General features: G+C 40.8%; 1 protein-coding gene across 1 annotated transcript in view; it reads left to right on the forward strand.

Moving 5' to 3' along the window:
• Positions 1–6,276: 6,276 nt before the first annotated feature.
• SCMH1 (Scm polycomb group protein homolog 1) overlaps positions 6,277–18,942 on the forward strand; it is a 158,768-nt gene continuing 146,102 nt past the window's right edge. Inside the window, exon 1 of the mRNA XM_029949393.1 lies at positions 6,277–6,364. The gene's annotated coding sequence lies outside the window, so the exon portion shown is untranslated. The remainder of the gene's footprint in view (positions 6,365–18,942) is intronic.

The raw sequence follows: 18,942 nt of genomic DNA on the forward strand, positions 1-18,942 counted from the left end.
AATGATGGTATTTAAATAAACCATTAGGCTGAAAAGAGAAATGTCAGTTCAGACAATTTACTAATTTGCTGGAGTTTCTGATTTTTAGTTATCAATGAAAACCTGTATTTAGGTGCCTGATACAGTAAATATTTACATAGTAAGTGCTCAGATACATGTTGATTAAATCCGAATTTGAATTAATGGACTATTTTCATTGCACATATTTTTTTTCTTTTTTGTGCTCTTTTGCGTTACATTAAGAGGGAAATGTGTTCTACACTGACCATATTTTCAAAATAGATTTGTTGTCTGATGGGTAGGGGTTTAAATCCCATGTCTTTTACCCCTAGTCTACCAAAAAGATACTTAGTTTATTCTATTGATCAGGCAGGTTTAGCAATCCCTGGTGTATTTGTAGGTCTTGCCTCTTTTAGGAAACAGAGGCCACAAGACCTGGTAGGACAGGCAACGTCTCACACTTTTCATGCCCCTCCGTATGCATACTGTGGTTGATTCTGGTGCAGCGGTGGGCCCGTAGTATGTTTTAAATAAATATGTCACAGTGTTCTTCCTCTGTATTATTGGGAAATAGCAATTACCATTTCAACAGTATGGAAGGAGACAACCAGACTTCTGTTTGCCCAATTTGCCTGATCATCTGGAACACCATTAAGAATACAGATACCTCTGGCTGCCTGCGTGGCTTAGTCGGTAGAGCGTCCAACTTTGGTTCAGGTCATGAAATGCCGAGAACTCGGGAGACCCCCCCCAAAAAATGAACCACCAGAGTCCAGAGTCAAAGCCAAACAGCAAAGATCGTTTATTTCAGGTTCGAACCCGGACCTCTGCTCACTCCCAGCTGTTGTAGCGGAGAGAGAGAGAGAGAGCCCCGTGCAGGCGGCTCACGTCCTTTTTATAGGCCGGCCCAAACAAGTCAGGGGCGTTCCATGGTCACAGCACTTACATTGGCCAAGATCTAAGTCCAGACATTCTGCATTCCCCGATTGGATCCCGCCACAGTTTGAACATCCAGTACTCCCCGCCCCAATGTCGAGCCACATGGCTGACCCCACCCTACACACAGCGCCCCAAGCGTATGTACAGAAGCAGAACAAGTGGAGCAGGCTAAGTTTCGGTTTGCCTAGCTCTAAGTTTTAAGTTCCCCACAACTCTTAGGTTCCTCAGTCATGATTTCACAGTTTGTGAGTTCGAGCTCCACATCAGGCTCTGTGCTGACAGCTCAGAGCCTGGAGCCTGCTTCAGATTCTGTCTTCCTCTCTGCCCCTACGCTGCTTATGCTCTCTCTCTTTCTCAAAAATAGGTAAACATTTAAAAAATTAAAAAAGAATACAGATACCTTGGCTTGGAGATTCTGTTTCAGTAGATTTGGGGAAGTGCCTCTGGTGATCCTTTGGGGGAAAAACTGTGCTCTAATTTTTTTAAATGTTGGTACTATATTTACACTTTTTGGTTATAAAGAACAGAAACTCAGTACAAATGGATTAAAGCAAAAAAGGAAATTTATTGGCTCATTTAGTTTGAAATAGGACCTGGTGAAGGGAGTTCTTAATAAATGACTCCTTGGTTCTATATTGTATTCTAACTTTATCAGGCAAGGAATGCAGGACAGAGGTGCTTGAAAGGACCATAATAGATCAAGACTCTGAAATGTCTCCATCTCATCTGTAGTTGTAGGTCCTGCCTTTCTGTCATTACTTGTACCATTTTTAGCTCTGGGTAATTTTCCAACTCCACAAGGCTCCTGTGCTGGCACTAGGCAGAGTGAGACTTTTTTAGAAAAGCCCTGTTTTATACCCAATGTTTTCAGATTGACCAGCTTAACTGAGGATTCATATCCTCCATTACGCACTGATACGGCCTTACAGGCTCTTCAGTATTTTTAATTTCTCCCCTATTTCATATTAAGCAATTTCTTTTTTTTTAATGTTTATTTTTAAGAGAGACAGAAACAGAGAATGAGTAGGGGGAAGGGCAAAAAACGAGGAAGACACAGAGTCTGAAGCAGGCTCCAGGCACTGAGCCCGAGGCAGGGCTTGAACCCACAGACTATGAGATCATGACCTGAGCCAAAGTTGGATGTTTTTTTTTTTAATGTCTTTTATTTGATTTTGAGAGAGAGAGCGAGCAAGCAGGGGAGGGTCAGAGAGAGAGGGAGAGACAAAATCCGAAGCAGGCTCCAGGCTCTGAGCTGTCAGCACAGAGCCCAACGCGGGGCTCGAACCCATGAACCATGAGATCATGACCTGAACCGAAGCCGGCCGCTTAATCGACTGAGCCACCCAGGCACCCCCCAAAGTTGGATGTTTAACTGACTGAGTCAGTCCGGCACCTCAGATATTTCTTTTTTATACGAACTGATTAAAGGCTACCTATATGGCCAATACACATCACATCCTGCATACATCTCTTTGCAGGGTACCTCAGTAGCAGTGAGTACTGATAAAAACAGACCACAGTGGGATCAGCTTTCTCATACCACATAGGGATGGCCAACCTCTCGGCATCAGATAGAGGTCTGCGCTGTTCTGTTCCTAACCATAATCCAGTCAGTTCTACATTTTAGGGACTCCTCTTCCACATACTAGTTTCCCTATCATAAGGATAGTTGGGATTGCAAGCAATGGAAACCAACTCTGGTTAACTTTGTCTACAGTGGTGACTCCCAAACCTTGCTGACTATCAGAAATACCTGGAAAAATCCCCGTGTGTACCACCCCCCCAACCCCCCCAAAAAAGAAAAAGATTGAATTAGGATTTCCAAGGAAATGGAACATAGGATTTAGTATTTTTAAAAAGCTTTCTGGAAGATTATGATGCTTGCCCATGGTTGCCTCTTTCAGTGACTATCCTCCAAAGTCATCTGTTTGCCTTGACCTAAACAATGGCACTCATTTCTGAAGTGACTTTTTCTCCATTTTCAGTCCATTGCTAATACCCATAAGGTCTGTATCCTAAATATCTTATGAATCTTTCCACCTGTATCTTTTGTTCTAGTCTAGGGCACCATCATTCTTTTGGGCCATCATATTAACCCCGTAAATGGTTTCATGCTTCTACTTTTGCATCTCCCCCCACCCCCATCAATGTAGTCACCACAGATCATGCCGCTCTTTGCCCAAAATCTTTCATTGGCTTCCCATTGAGCTGAAAATACAAGCAATATTTTCCCTGCTGTCTACACGATATGGAGCCTACTTTCTTAGCCAGACTCACCTGGTGCCACCATGCCCTAGCTGGATTCCGTCACACTGGCACCATTTTTGTTGCTTAAATATATGAAGCTCTTTCCTATCACTGAGACTTTGCACATGCTGTTTTCTCTGCCTGGGAAGTGTCATCCCCTGATGCTTGGTTGGTTCTTTTCTCAACTCGAAATCACATCCCCGTTGAGGCCTCCCTGCTTCTCTTCCACAGCCACAGTTTATTTCTGTTTTAGCACATATTCACAAAAGGTAATTATTTGTTTGTTTGTTTATAAGTTTCACAGAGGTGGGATCTTGCCATTCCTATATTTAACATCTATCACAGTGCGTGGCAGATAATGGCATTTATGAAATATTTCTTGAATGAATGAGTGAATCTTCCTTGCCACCATCTTGGTCCAAGCTCTGTCCTCTTCCCCTGAATTACTACAATTGCAACCTAACTGCTCTGCCTGCAGCTGTTCTGGCTCCTTTTAATCCATTTTCCATGTTGTTTCTAGGGTTACTGTTTTAAAGACTTGAAGTCATAAAAAATAAAAGAATTAAAAACTTGAAATCTGATTAATTATACTATATTTAAATTCTTTTTTTTAATGTTTTTGTATTCATTCATTTGAGAGAGAGTGTACGAGCAAGTGGGGGACAGGCAGAGAGAGACAGAGGATCCAAAGGAGGCTCTACTCTGATAGCAGAGAGCCTGATTCAGGGCTCAAACCCACAAACCATGAGATCATGACCTGAGCCAAAGTCAGCCGTTCAACCAACTGAGCCACCCTGAGGCCCCCAACTATATTTAAATTCTTCACATGCTTCCTCTTGATCTTAATGTAGCTTATAGAACTTTTTAAAAATAACTTTTTAAAAATTATGGGGTGAAATATACACACATAACAGTTTATCGTTTTTTACCATTTTTAAGTGTACAATTCATTGGCATTTATGTATATTCACATTGTGCAACTTCACCACCATCCATATCCGGATTGTCTTTGATCTTGCAAAACTGAAACCCTGTACTCATTAAACAATAACTGCCCATAACTGAGACTTTGCACATGCTGTTTTCTCTGCCTGGGAAGTGTCTCTCCCTTCGTACCCTCCGACCACCATCCTACTTTCTGTCTTTATGACAGAGGACGTATTTAGACTATTTCAGGTACCTCATATGAGTGGAATCATCCAGTATTTGTCCGTTATGGTTGGCTTATTTCACTTAGCATGATGTCTTCAAGACTCGTCTATGTTGTTGTTTATTGAACTTGTAATGATTCAGCCCATCTACCTTTGTGACCTCTTTTCACTTTGCTCCATGCTTTCCGCATATCAGTTATACTTCCTTACTTTCTGTTCTGTGGACTGTCAGTGCCCCGTCTCACCTCACACATTTTTCTCATGCCTGTTCCCTCTGCCTAGAATGCTCTTTCCCTTCTTTGCTGATTAATTTCCATACGTCTTTCAGATTTCAACTAAGACATCACTTCTTTAGATTATACTACCTTCATTTCTCAGAATCTGCTTAATCTCTATGTTACACAGTACCATGTGACTTTCTTTTGTACTTTTAGTTTTTTGTTTATTTAATGTATTTTTTAATTTACATCCAAGTTAGTTAGCATATAGTGTGACAATGATTTCAGGAGTAGATTTCTTCATGCCCCTTACCCACTCACCTCCCACAACCCCTTCTGTTTTTTCTCTGTATTTAAGAGTCTCTTATGTTTTGTCCCCCTCCCTGTTTTTATATTATTTGCTTCCCTTTCCTTATGTTCATCTGTTTTGTATCTTAAAGTCCTCATATGAGTGAAATCCTATGATATTTGTCTTTCTCTGACTGGCTAACCTGTTTTAGTTTTAAATGACACATCTATGTGTGTTTTTGGTTAACCCGTATCCGTCATGATGGCAGGGACCATGTCTTCTGTACCTCATATCTATAAGGTGTTTCAGTAAATAACACTGCATATGTAATAAATAATATTAAAATCTGTTCACTGAATGAATTTAGGTCTGGAAATTGATGACTTAAGGTCTTTCTCTGAAAATCTACTACCATGTCTGAGACTTCCTTGACTACTTTAGCTCATAGAGATCTTCCTTTTCTGTGAACTTAAATGCCCTTATTCATTTGCTAGATGTTTAACATTTACTCAGGTAATCCTTAGGTCATCAGAAATGTTCTTTTTTTTTAATACTATTTATGCTTTATATTTGCCAATTAGTCTTTCTCCTCTGAACAGTCACTAGAGTTATTTTTCTAACTTTCTAAGTTAAAAATCTGATCATTTGTGGAGCCTCTAGGGCAGTGCTTCTTAAACTACATGTGTTGAAGGAGCTGTATGTTTTTAAATATCTTTCTTAATATTTTTATTTATTTTTGAGAGAGACACAGCATGAACAGGGGAGGGGCAGAGAGAGAGGGAGACACAGAATCTGAAGTAGGCTTCAGACTCCGAGCTGTCATCACAACTGACACGGGGCTTGAACCCATGGACCACAAGATCATGACCTGAGCTGAAGTCAGACGCTTAACTGACTGAGCTACCCAGGAGCCCCTGAATTTTATTTTTTTACATTTAAAAAAAATTTCTGTTAACATACAGTGTAAGATTAGTTTCAGGTATAGAATTTAGTGATTTGACACTTGCATACACACCTGGTGTGAAGGAGCAGTATTTTTCATTCATCTTAGATGAATAATTTTGTGAATACAATAAAATAAAATTGTTAGGTGAAATCTTTTAAAATCCAGGTATATAATTCAAAATTTTATTAGATTGAATAAAATAAAATTATTCTGTTGAATTATAATACAAAGTTTCAGAGTGCTTACTCTGATTTTTTTTTGATTTTTAATGTTTGTTTATTTTTGAGAGAGAGTGAGTGAGCAGGGGAGGGGTAGAGAGAGAAGAGAGGGAGACACAGAATCTGAAGCAGGCTCCAGGCTCTGAGCTGTCAGCACAGAGCCTGATGCGAGGCTCGAGCTCACAAACTCCAAGATGATGACCTGAGCCGAAGTCAGATGCTTAACTGACTGAGCCACGCAGGCAGCCCTACTCTGAATTTCTTTACTGACTACAAACCGGCAACAGTTTGCTTATGAGGACTGCACAGAGTCTAGGTCTCTGTGCAGGAACCCCAGCGATGGGGTAGGTGTCAAGGTGAGTCAGAAGGTATAGACTGATTCCTTGCTTCCTTTCTATCTGATCTACCTGATGAGGTCTGTAGTTATTATACAGTGTTGTGTTTTGCATCCAACAAAAATTTGTTTGAAGATAGTTCTTTGACTCTGAAGGCTGTAGAATATATTCCTGGATCCTTATCTGATTCTAACCTGGTTTTCTAATTCAGTTTCCTGCCATATATCCTGTGCTTGAGCTATACCTGGCATTTCCACAGGACATCATATGAGCCCTTGGACTATTGCTACTTTTCTGCCTCCCTTTGCTTAGTTAGAATTTCCTAAACTTCCTTCTCTATCTGGAATAAGATGCATTCTACAAATTCTGGTTCAAAATTCACCTCTTCTATGAAGGCTTTTTCAATTCCTTTAGACAAAATTGGTCTCATTATTATCAGCTTCTTGACTTCAGAGAAGTTAAAATCCTTGTACCTCAGCTTATGCCCCTATACAGAATAATGATAATACCGGTATCATTAGGTTTATTGTGAAAATTAAGATAATTCATACAAAGTATCAAATTAAGATAATTCATAAAATATACAGTTGTGTGGCATTAATAAGTACATTCATTTGTTGTGTAACTATCACCACCATCCGCCTACAGAACTTTATCATCTTCTCCAACTGAAATTCTGTACCCCCAAAAAATAACTCCCCACACCTTTTCCCCACCTAACCCCGGCAACTACCATTCTACTTTCTGCCTCTATGAATTTCAACTCTGGGAACCTCATGTAAGGAGAACCAAGCAATATATGTCCTTTTGTAACTGCATGGCCTGTTGAATTTTGAAATAGTATTAATGGTGATGAGAATAGTAAGGATAATTCTAATGATTACCATTTATTTAGTACTTTGGGGAGGGACAGGCACATTGTTTGCTTAATCTTTGCAGTGTCAGCCAGCAAATGACCATATCCACCCTCACGTAAGAGTTGAAGATGAGGCTAAGGAGATTAAATGATTTGTCTAAGGCCACAGGTACTGAAGCATCAGATGCAGAGTGTATTCCGTGTTCATCTTGACTAAGGCTCCAGCTACACCTACTGTGTGAAAAGTTGATGAAATAGGCCAGACTCCAGCCCGTAGTGAGATGGCCTCAGAGAGGGAATGACTGTGTCTCATGGACTCCTTTTATTCTTATATAGTTTACCTGGTTCAGATTTCAAAAAAATAGTGCAAAGAAAGTTCCAGCAAGAAGTCAGGAACTTTTATGTTGGACTCCTTTAAAATGTGAACTCTTATCAGAAATGACCATCTTTTCTTACTATATTCCTAGCCTCTACTATGGGCTTGGCACTTAGAAGTCACGAGAACATATGTTAACAAATCATATGCCATCAACCTGCCCCTCTTTTCATATCCAAGGAAGCTGGTCTTTGATATAGAGACAGCTATATAGTTCCTGCTTTCACGGAGCTTAGAGTCTAGTTTGAAATGACACATGTAAAAAAATTACCATTTCCAAAAGAGATTCTTACTTAAATCAGTTATTGCACATGTTGACTTTAAATTGGCTCATTAAAAAAAAAAAAGTCACATTGTATTCTAGTTACTTATAAGGCTTAAATAGTTCATATAAGAAACATTTGGGGGGAAATTAACTATCATTGTTTCATGAGCTGATAAGTTGGTGGCAGTCCCTCTAAACACTGGTACGTGTCCCCTTGTGAAATCCCCCACCTGCTGTCTGTCCACTACCCAGTGATGCCTGCCCCTCTGTGAGGTCAGTGAGGAGGGATTGAGTCAGGCCAGGTCCTCCAGCTGAGCATCATGTCCTTGCCTTGCTGCCTTGCGTGAGCAAATGAGCCTCAATCCCCAAACACCTAGCAAATGCCCCAGCTCTTCCCTAGTGGACTTGCCTTTACACATTAGCTCAAAGTTAGCATTTCTTAAGAGAAATAATGAAAAGCCTGACTTTGCATATGAGAAAAAGCTGGAGAGTATTGGTTGTTATATAATGTATGAAGGAATAATATATGAAAGTCAAACAGCTAAAAAACCAAATGACTTTTCTTATATAGCATATTCTCTGTTTTCTATCATTGGTTGCTGTTGGGTATACCAGGCTACCATAGGATTCAGTTATGGTATTCTGTTTTAACCCAACTATTCTGACTCCACATGGTGTAATCCAATTCAGTTCTGACGCTAACCACCTGGAGTTAGTGTTAAATTGCATAGACTTGAGGGAACACCGTTCCGACAAGACTGCCCCCACTTCAGGTGCTAGACTCAAGTGAGGTCCTCAGGCCACCTACACTTCTCACCAACCAGCTGCTAATCTGATGGTTCCTATGACCTCCCTCTCAGACTCAGTAATTCACTAGAACAACTCAGAACTCAGGGAAGTGCCACACTTAGGATTACAGGTTTATTATAAAAGATACAGATCGGGTTTTGCCAAATGAAGAGACCTGGAGGGTGAGGTTTGGAAGAATCCCAAACACAGAGCTTCCATGCCCTCTCTCCAGGGAATCAGGGCGTCCTCCTGGCACTCTGATGTGTTTACCAATTAGGAAGTTCCCCTGAGCTTTAGCATTCATGGTATTGAGTGGGACTTTTTTGTATGGATCCTGAAGGTGGGGTGGCCCAAAGTTCCAACCCTTTAATCCAGTGATTGGCACCCAGCCCCTATTCTGAGTTATCTCATTAGCACACACACACTCATGTGTGGTCCAAGGGGCTTATGAATAACTCCTGTCACTTGGAAAATTCTAAGGGTTTTAGAAGCTCTATGCCAGGAACTTAGGACAAGGATCAAATTATTATGCAGGATATGGTACCTGAGAGAAAGTTTAGTATAATGGTTAAGAGTAGTGTGGTAGAAAGTTATTTTATTTCTTTTCCTCATGAGGTGCAAGGCACTTAACACAGTACCTGGTACGTAGTAAGTCTTGAATATACGTTAGCTAGTACTAAGTATTTTTAGTTTCATAGGACTACTGTAACAAAGTACCACAAAGGGGTGGTTTGTAACAATGGAAATTTATTGTCTCACAGTCTGGAGGGTAGAATAAAATCAAGGTGTCAGCTGGGCCATGCTCCCTCTGAGACTGAGTAGAATCTCTTCCTAGCTTGTGGTGGCTGTCAGTCCTTGACATTCCTTGGCTTGCAGCTTTGTCACCCCAGTCTCTGTCTGTCATCATATGGTGTTCTCCTTGTGTGTGTCTATCTCCACATGTTGGTTTCCTCTTCTTATAGGGACAGTTCTATTGGATGAGGGCTTACCCTGTGACCTCATTTGGCCTGACTGTATCTACAAAGATCCAACTTCCAAATAGGGTCACCTTCAGAGGTACCAAGAGTACATAATTTTGGTGACTCCAACCCGTAACATGATGAACAGTGAATTCAGCACATAGCAGTGCACTCACTGGCCCCTCAAAATTCATGACTTTCCATTGTGCATAATGTAGTCACTCCATCCCAGTAACTCCCCAAAGTTCTAACCCATTCCAGACTTAACTCTAAGCCCAGAATCTCATATAAATACAGTCAACTCGGAGTCCCAAATCACATTTTCTAAATCAGGTACATGTGAGATTCTGGTATGGTCCATCCACAAAATTCTCCATCTGAGGACCTGTGAAACGTACAAAACAAGTTAGTTACCTGCTACCAAGATACAAGGTAGGACAAGTGTAGGAAAGACTTGCATTACAGAGGGGAGCAAATGGAATAAAAGGGTCACGAGTCTAAGTCACAGTCCATGCAGATTCCATTAGATCTCAAAGCTTGAGAATAATCTTCTGTGACCTGGTGCTCTGTCCTCTGGCCTGATAGGGCAGCTTCACCCTTTCATGCCTGGAGGGTTCTGTTGCCCAGGCCTCTGCATCTGTGTCTTTGTCCTTGGTGTCATTCATTTTGTTTGATCTTTGTTACCTTCCAACCAGACTCACACATTCTGCTGGTACAAATTCTCAGAAACCTTGTCAGGCTTTCATGCAGTTCATGAGGATTCAAACCATCTGACAAGAGAGTTGAGATCTTTCCTGGATAACCCTATCTCTGTTCCTAGCGATGGAGTAGCTAGATGGTTGATTGTATCTATGACTCACAGGCAAACGGTTATCCAGCCACACCACACCCTTGGCCCTATTTCCAGAGCATGTAGTCTGGTGAGGCAGAGAATTTTCCAAATCATCAAGTGCCGGTTCCTTCTTGCTTAACAGTTCATTCCTCAATTTATCTCTGGCTTGTATTTTGCTCTCAGCACCAAGGAGAAACTAGGCCATACTTCAACACTTTGGAAATTTTCTCAGCTAAATATCCAGGTTTATCACTTATAAGTTTACCCAATGATTAAACACAATTCAGACATGTTTTCTGCCACTTTGTAACAAGAATTGCTTGTGCCAGTGTCCAGTCACATGTTCCTCATATTTTTCTAACATCTCACCAGAAGCATCTTTAATGTTATTTCTACTAAACGTCTCTTCAAGGTAATCTAGGTTTTTTTTTCCTATTAAGCCTCTACCCATTATCGCCACGTTCTCATTTTTAACTATTTGTTAGAGCAGGACCCCACTCCCATCAGTACGCAAATCAGTTTTCTGAGGCTACCAGAAGCTGAGAGAGGCAGGAGGGTATCTTCCCCTTGCAGGCTTCAGAGAGAGCATTGACTCTGCCAATACACTGACTTCAGACATCTAGCCTGTAGAACGGTGAGAGCATACATTTCTTTTGTTTATTGCATCTAGTTGGCATACGTTGTTATGATAGCCCCAAGAAGCCAAATCGGGGGTGGGGGGGGTGGTCCGTGGAGGTGCTAGAGGCACCAGTGACCGACAGCGTGTGTATAGTATCTGCCTGTGTCCACAGGGCTTCTTGCTACTTCTCTTTATATTTTCTTTAAAAAAATTTTTAAATGTTTATTTATTTTTGAGAGAGGGAGACACAGAATCGGAAGCAGGCTCCAGGCTCTGAGCTGTTGGCACAGAGCCCGACACGGGGCTTAAACTTGTGAACCATGAGATCATGACCTGAGCTGAAGTTGGGCGCTTAACTGACTGAGCCACCCAGGCTCTTTATTTTTTTTGAAGCCATATTTATGTCTAGTTGCACTTAAAGTTTACTTTTATGTTGAACAGCTTATGATTTGCCTTGTTTTATCTCAGGAGAGCAACTTTAAATCATTGGTAGGAGTGTGGGGTACCAGGAAGCCTTCAAACTTTTGGAGGGGTGGTGGCTTTAGTTTTCAGACCCTTCTTCTGCCAGAATGCCTAAGACTGGTTCTTGGTTTCTTTCGCATGCATACTGCCTCCATCGGGGTGAAGCAAGAGGAGCCCTAGTGGCACTTCAGTTAGCCCCTGGATAGGTAATTGACCCGTAAATGATGCATTACATGATAAATCCTTTATCATCACTTCCAGTGGATGTCTGTGTTTTTCAGTTTTCAGTTATTTTTCAAGAATACATTCTTTTCCCAGTGTAATGAAGACCTGTGCTTTTTTGGATTCCTTTAGTGCCAATCACAGTGTTTGTAGGTCTCCTAGAAGATACTCTGTAAATATTGTTTTGCACTGAAGAAGTCTTATCCATGGCACTAGCTAGTGAGAGACTAGCTCTAGTGATAAATAAGAGATGTTAGCTGCCAGGACTGTCATTTCAATTTGTCTTGCTTGTGTTGAGCTCATTAATAAATTGTCACAGTGATAATATGAAAGTAATGAACCTTCTGGAGGCCCAGCTGGGGCACAGAGTGCTAGCAGGGACCTGCAGGGCAATTGCCATTGTTATACACAGTTTTGGTAAGGGTTTAAGGCTTTTTTCCCCCTTTGAAACATTTATATTTTGCAACATCCAAATCATGTTTTAACATTTGTGTCCTTCCTAAGTGAGTTTATTTGAATCCAGCTCAATAAACATGTATGTATCTGATGCCTGATATTGTCAGACTCTGTCTTAGACCCTAGGGATGTAAAAATGACTAAGACATCCCTTAGGGATTCACCATCAAAGAGACAAGAAAGTATGTACAAATAATTGTAATACAGCATTTAAATCCTGCAAGTATAAGCCAGATATAAACATAAAATAGAAAAGGAAATGATTATCTAGGGAGAAGAGCTAAGAGGGCTGAGGAGGAGGAGATTCATTGATTTCTGAGTTAAGTTTTGAAGGATGGGTTGTTATGTTGACAAGTTGAGGTATGATGGGAAAAGGGACTTGCAGATGAGTTGAGGGACTGCAGATCATTTAGAATAACTTAAGGGAAGAAGGTAAAGAGAAGGAGAAGATGGTTAGATGAGGCTAGAGAAGAAGGGGCCAAATCCTAAAGAATTTAGGATTTGAAAGGCTGTGTATGCAATCCTGAGGACTTTGGTGCTTTTCATTCTACAGGCTACAGGGATCCAGTGAAGGATTTTAAGCAGAGAAGCCACATGATGGAATTTTTATTTTAGAGGGATTACTCCAGTTGCCACGCACATGACAGAGTGGAGGTGGAGAGACCACTTAGAAGGCTATTGACGAGTTTTGTGCAGACAGGCAGCAAGATATACTGCAAAGAGCATGACCTAGATTGTTTCAAATCCCCATTCAACCACCTACTAACTCTAACTCTGAAATTTCCTTATCCATGAAATGGGAGTAATAGTAATTGTTCACTGGGTATTATGGAAAATCATATGAAATAACATGTATACATGGAATTCTTCCAAAGAGCTGAGTATAAAGTTAGCTGTTATATATCAACTTCAGGTTTTGTTGAGTTTTAGGTAACTTGTAACCAAGTTTAGGATTTTCAAGAAGCACTTTCATTTTCTTTCTATCACAGTCCAAATAAAACAGAAAGAAATCAAGAGGTTTGCAAACATTAGGATCCATCTTTTAGGATTTCTCAAACATTTAAAAAAATAAGGTAACTAAAGCTTTTTCCTTTGGACACCCTGCCAGGATTTGAGTTGGAGAATCAGGCTTACTTAGTGTCGTTTTTGAGCTACTGGTACAATAGGAAAAGACTGGAGCCCTAGTTCAAAACATGAGCTTTTTAGCTAAGAAATAGCATCAGAGTTTAGTCTGCCTCTGTTTTATCCTTAAGTATTTAATAAGAATAATGTGAATAGGTGTCCTAGCCATATTGCATTTTTTTTGTGTGTGACGATCACATTCTTTCCTTAAGTAAACGTTGGCTAAACTCCTCTTCAAGGTACTATTATAAAAAATGTAGAAATGACTCAACTATGGATCCTGACTTCAAGGGAATTACAGCATTAAAAGAACTGTAAAAGATGTACACAAATAATGTAATAAAAGTAAGATAATATGTCAGTCAGTTAACATTGAAGATTATAAAGGACTTTGGGGGTGCCTGGATGGCTCATTTGATTGTTTGACTCTTGATTTCTTTTTCTTTTCTTTTTTTTTTTTTAGATTTTTAAGTTATAGTTTATTGTTAAGTTTGTTTCCATATAATACCCAGTGCTCATCCCAAGTGCCCTCCTCCATGCCCCTCACCCATTCTCCCCCATCCCCCATCAACTCTGTTTGTTTTCAATATTTGTCTCTTATGGTTTGCCTCCTTCCCTCTCCATAACTTTTTTTTACCCCTTTCCCTCCCCCATGGTCTTCTGTTAAGTTTCTCCTGATCCGCATATGAGTGAAAAACTTATGGTATCTGTCTTTCTCTGACTGGCTTATTTCACTGAGCATAATACCCTCCAGTTCCATCCATGTTGCTACAAATGGCCAGATTTCATTCTTTCTCATTGCCATGTAGTATTCCGTTGTATATATAAACCACATCTTCTTTATTTTTTTTTAATAATTTTTAAAGTTTATTTATTTATTTTGAGAGAGAGAGAAAGATCGCAAGCTGGGGAGGGACAGAGAGAGGGAGAGTTAGAATCACAAGCAGGCTTTGGCAGATTCAGGGCAGATCCCAATGTGGGGCTTAAATCCACTAAACCATGAGATCATGACCTGAGTCAAAACAAAGAGTCAGACACTAACCGACTGAGCCACCCAGGTGCCCCAAGAAACTCTAATTTCTTTTGTTTTTTTTTTTAAAGTGGGTTATTTATTTTATTGTTGAGGTTTTTTTTCTTTTATAGTTTATTGTCAAGTTGGTTTCCATATATCACCCAGTGCTCATCCCAACAAGTGCCCTCCTCCATGCCCATCATCCCCCGTCCCCTCTTCCCCACCCCCATCAGCCCTTAGTTTGTTCTCAGTATTCAAGAGTCTCTTATGGTTTGCCTCCCTCCCTCTCCCTAACTATTTTTTCACCTTTCCCTCCCCCAGGGTCTTCTGTTAAGTTTCTCCTGTTCCACTTATGAATGCAAACATATGGTACCTGTCCTTCTCTGCCTGACTTACTTCACTTAGAATAACACCCTCGAGTTCCATCCACATTGCTACAAATGGCCAGAGTTCATTCTTTCACATTGCCATGTAGTATTCCATTGTATAGATAAACCACATCTTCTTGATCCATTCATCAGTTGGTGGATATTTAGGCTCTTTCCATGATTTGGCTATTGTTGACAGTGCCACTATGAACATTGGGGTACATGAGACCCTATTAATCAGCACTCCTGTATCCCTTGGATAAATTCCTAGCAGTGCTATTACTGGGTCATAGGGGAGTTCTCTTGTTAATTTTTTGAGGAACCTCCACACTGTCTTCCAGATGGGCTGCACTAATTTACATTGCCACCAACAGTGTAGGAGGGTTTCTCCACATCCTTGCCAGCATCTCTAGTCTCCTGATTTGTTCATTTTAGCCACTCTGACCAGCATGAGGTAGTATCTCGGTGTGATTGTAATTTGTATTTTCCTGATGATGAGTAACACTGAGCATCGTTTCATATGTCTGTTGGCCATCTGGATGTCCTCTTTGGAGAAGTGTCTGTTCATGTCTTCTGCTCATTTCTTCACTGGATTATTCATTTTTCGGGTGTGGAGTTTGGTGAGTTCTTTATAGATTTTGGATACCAGCCCTTTTTCCAATATGTCATTTGCAAGTATCTTTTCCCATTCCATCGGTTGCCTATTAGTTTTATTGATTGTTTCCTTTGCCGAAACCACATCTTCTTGACCCATACATCAGTTGATGGGCTTTTAGGCTCTGACTCTTGATTTAGGCTCAGGTCTTGATCTTAGGGTTGTGAGATCAAGCCCTACCTTGGGCTTCACACTGGGCATGGATCCTACTTAAGATTCTCTCTATCCATTTCCTTCTACCCTTTCTCCATGCACACACACTCTCTCTCTCTCTTTAGTGGAAAAAAATTGTAAAGGACTTTGAAACTGGAAGCCAATTATATTTTGTATAACATCTTGTAAAACATTGTTTTCAAAAGTGTATTTTAACATGTTCTTTTTATTTTTAAAGTATTTCTCCGAGCAAAAGGTGAAATTGAGTCACTTTCTTGGATGTCTATGGAAAATAAATGATAAAGATGGACTAATATTTTAGGTAGACTTTTTTTAAATGTTTATTTTTGAGGGGCATGTGGGTGACTCAGTTGGTTTAGCGTCCACCTTCGGCTCAGGTCATGAATTCACAGTTGGTAGGTTCGAGCCCCACATTGGGCTCTGTGCTGGCAGCTCAGAGCCTGGAGCCAGCTTCTGATTCTGTGTGTCCCTCTCTCTCTGCCCCTCCCCTACTCATGATCTCTCTCTCTGTTTCTCAAAAATAAATAAATGTTTTTAAAAATGTTTATTTTTGAGAGAAAGAGTTAGAATGTGAGTGGGGGAAGGACGGAGAGAGGAAACACAGAATCCAAAGCAGGTTCCAAGCTCTGACCTGTGAGCACAGAGCCCGACGTGGGGCTCCAACTGAGATCATGTCCTGAGCTGAAGTCAGACGTTGAACCAACTGAGCCACCCAGGCGCCCCAAGATTTTAGGTATATTTTTAAGCATATATGCATATTTTGACCCCAGGCTTAATATTCACTGATATTCAAGTAATTTTGTTAAAATACTCTTTGAGCCTCGGGTGTGTGTGTGTGTGTGTGTGTGTAGGGGTAGGGTAGGGTATGTAATGGAGATAGTGCCACATACCGCCAGGTTTGTTGTGATGAATGGTGCTTATATGTAGAAGTACTAAAAACCAGTGTTCATTCTTCCCGTGACATTACCTACATTTTCGCTATTGCCTGATGTTAAGCTTTGAGACATACATATTTTCAAGTTTATTTTTACTTATGAAAAATATTAGACATACAACAAAATTGAAAAGGTTTTGCAGTAAAAAACCTTATGCCCACCTCCTAAATTTTACCATTACTTGTAAATATCACACATATATTTATCTGACCCTCTACCCACCCAGCTGTATTGAACTTTCTCTGATAATTCTTTAGGAGTTTTCTGAACCAGGCTTTTTTTTTTTTTTTAACTAATTGGAAGCCAGGAGTGCAACTACATTTCAGATATTTGCGATTAAATTATAGTTTTCTAATTTACATTTCTTTGTACCCATGAACAATTTTTTACTGAGTTATTCATTATTTGAATCTGTCTGTACTATTTGTGCTCCTACATTATTGCTTCCAACCTTAAATCCTCCCATTGCATTTTCCTGAGAATGCCTTCAGTTAAGCTTTTTTCAGTGTCACCTTTAGAGTAGGTTCTTTATAGTCATCCTTGTTGTCTCTTTCTCTTTTGAAAAGATCTTTAAAGTTTAATAAAAAGCAAGAGTGTACATTCTGTGCCCGGCAGCAAACACTGCAGCCAGAAGCTTCGTTTGCCAGGCGTGGGGTGCGTGCACTGATCTTCAGAGCGCAGGCATGTCGGCACTTCCCATCAGCACCCACATTTGTCACTGAGTGCGGGTTTCTCCCCAGGACAGCTGACCTATGTAGGATGCCCTACCAGTAAATACACCCCTGTTACCTTTGTTTGGCTACAGCCTCTCAGTGTTGATTGATCTCCATTATACAGCCACGTTTAGATGATCTGTTACAGAAATTCTTCAGCATTTCTGGTTCTCCGATGGTGCTCTTCCCTGTTTTCCAGTGCTGCCCAGTGTCAGGCGGATTTCCTTAATGAGCTGTGCGAACTGTCCTTAGAAAAGTCCTTGAGAAGCTAAGTTATAGTCATAATTGTGTCTCAACTCCCTTCATCCTCTCATTACCTGTTTGTAATGATCCTGTCAGATTTGAGCCTCACTTATATATACTAAATGACCCAGCTTGTTTTGTTTCATTTTGAGAGACTGGCCTTAAACTGTTTCTCTCATAAATCACCTATAAGTTCTACTTATAAACCACCCAAAATGATTTTTAAATTCAGGAAGTAGACACTGTATTCTGGTTACATAATTTAAAATTTTTATGCTTTTGTTTTTTTCTTAATGATTAGCACTCATTCATTTCATTCAAAAATACTTACTGAGTGCCTCAATACCAGGCACTATTCCAAGTGCTGGGATATAGTGCTGAACGAGTGACACAGACACAGCCCCGGTGGAGCAGACAGATACATAGGCAAATATTGAATGGTGTTAACTGCTGTGGAGAACCACGGGTGCTAGGACAGAGGGAGTCTGGGTGACTATTTTTTTTTAATGTTTGTTTATTTTGAGAGACAGAGTGTGACCAGGGGAGGAGCAGAGTGGGAGGGAGACAGAATTGAAGCAGGCTCCAGGCCCCAAGCTGTCAGCACAGAGCCTGACGCAGGGCTCGGACCCATGAAGCGTGAGATCATGACCTGAGCTGAAGTTGGAGCCTTAACCAATTGAGCCACCCAGATGCCCCTACTTTATTTGTTTATTTATTTTGATTTTTGAAAGAAAGAGAGTGTGTATGTGCACAAGTTGGGGAGGGGCAGACATAGGGGGACAGGATCCGCAGCAGGCTCCATGCTGACAGCAGACAGCCCAATGCGGGGCTTGAACTCATGAACTGCTAGATCATGACCTGAGCCGAAGTCAGACACTTTTAACCGACTGATAAAGTAGTCAGGGAAGGGTTCTCTCAGGAGATGACATTTAAACTGAGACCTGAGTGATCAGAAGCCAGCCATATGAATACGGGGTAGAGCATTCCAGGTAGTGCAAAGGCCCGCAGGTAGTGAGGACTTTGGCCTGCATCTGCAGCAGAGGACAGTGTGGCTGGAGCAGTGAGGATGGTGAGGGCTGTAAGAGGGGAGGGGTAGAGGAGGGGACAGATCATGTGAATGATGACATGGGTCAGGATAAAGGACTTGGATTTAAGTGCTAGGAGCACTTGGGAGATTTTAAGCAGGTGAGTGACATGATCTAACCCACACTAACACATAACCAGGACAGGGCCGGATGATGGGGGAAGTCAGCCGGTGCTGGGAGCCTCTTACCAGAGGCAGAAGATTGCACTTATGCCTAGGGCGTACCAAATAGCCTCATTTTCCTGGAAAACCCTGAGCCTTAGAGATAAGAGATCGGACAAAGTACCGTGCTTTGAATTCCAGCTCCACCATTTACTACTGTGTAATTTGGGGCAAATTCTGAGACATCTCTCTGTATGGATTTTCTCATCAATAAAATGAAGATAATAATACCTACCTTACTGGGTTGTGAGAATTGAATAACTTAATACAAGTAAAGTGTTAGATCATATTAAGT

This window comes from Suricata suricatta, chromosome 8 (genome assembly GCF_006229205.1).
Source record: "Suricata suricatta isolate VVHF042 chromosome 8, meerkat_22Aug2017_6uvM2_HiC, whole genome shotgun sequence".
NCBI classification, from domain to species: domain Eukaryota; kingdom Metazoa; phylum Chordata; class Mammalia; order Carnivora; family Herpestidae; genus Suricata; species Suricata suricatta.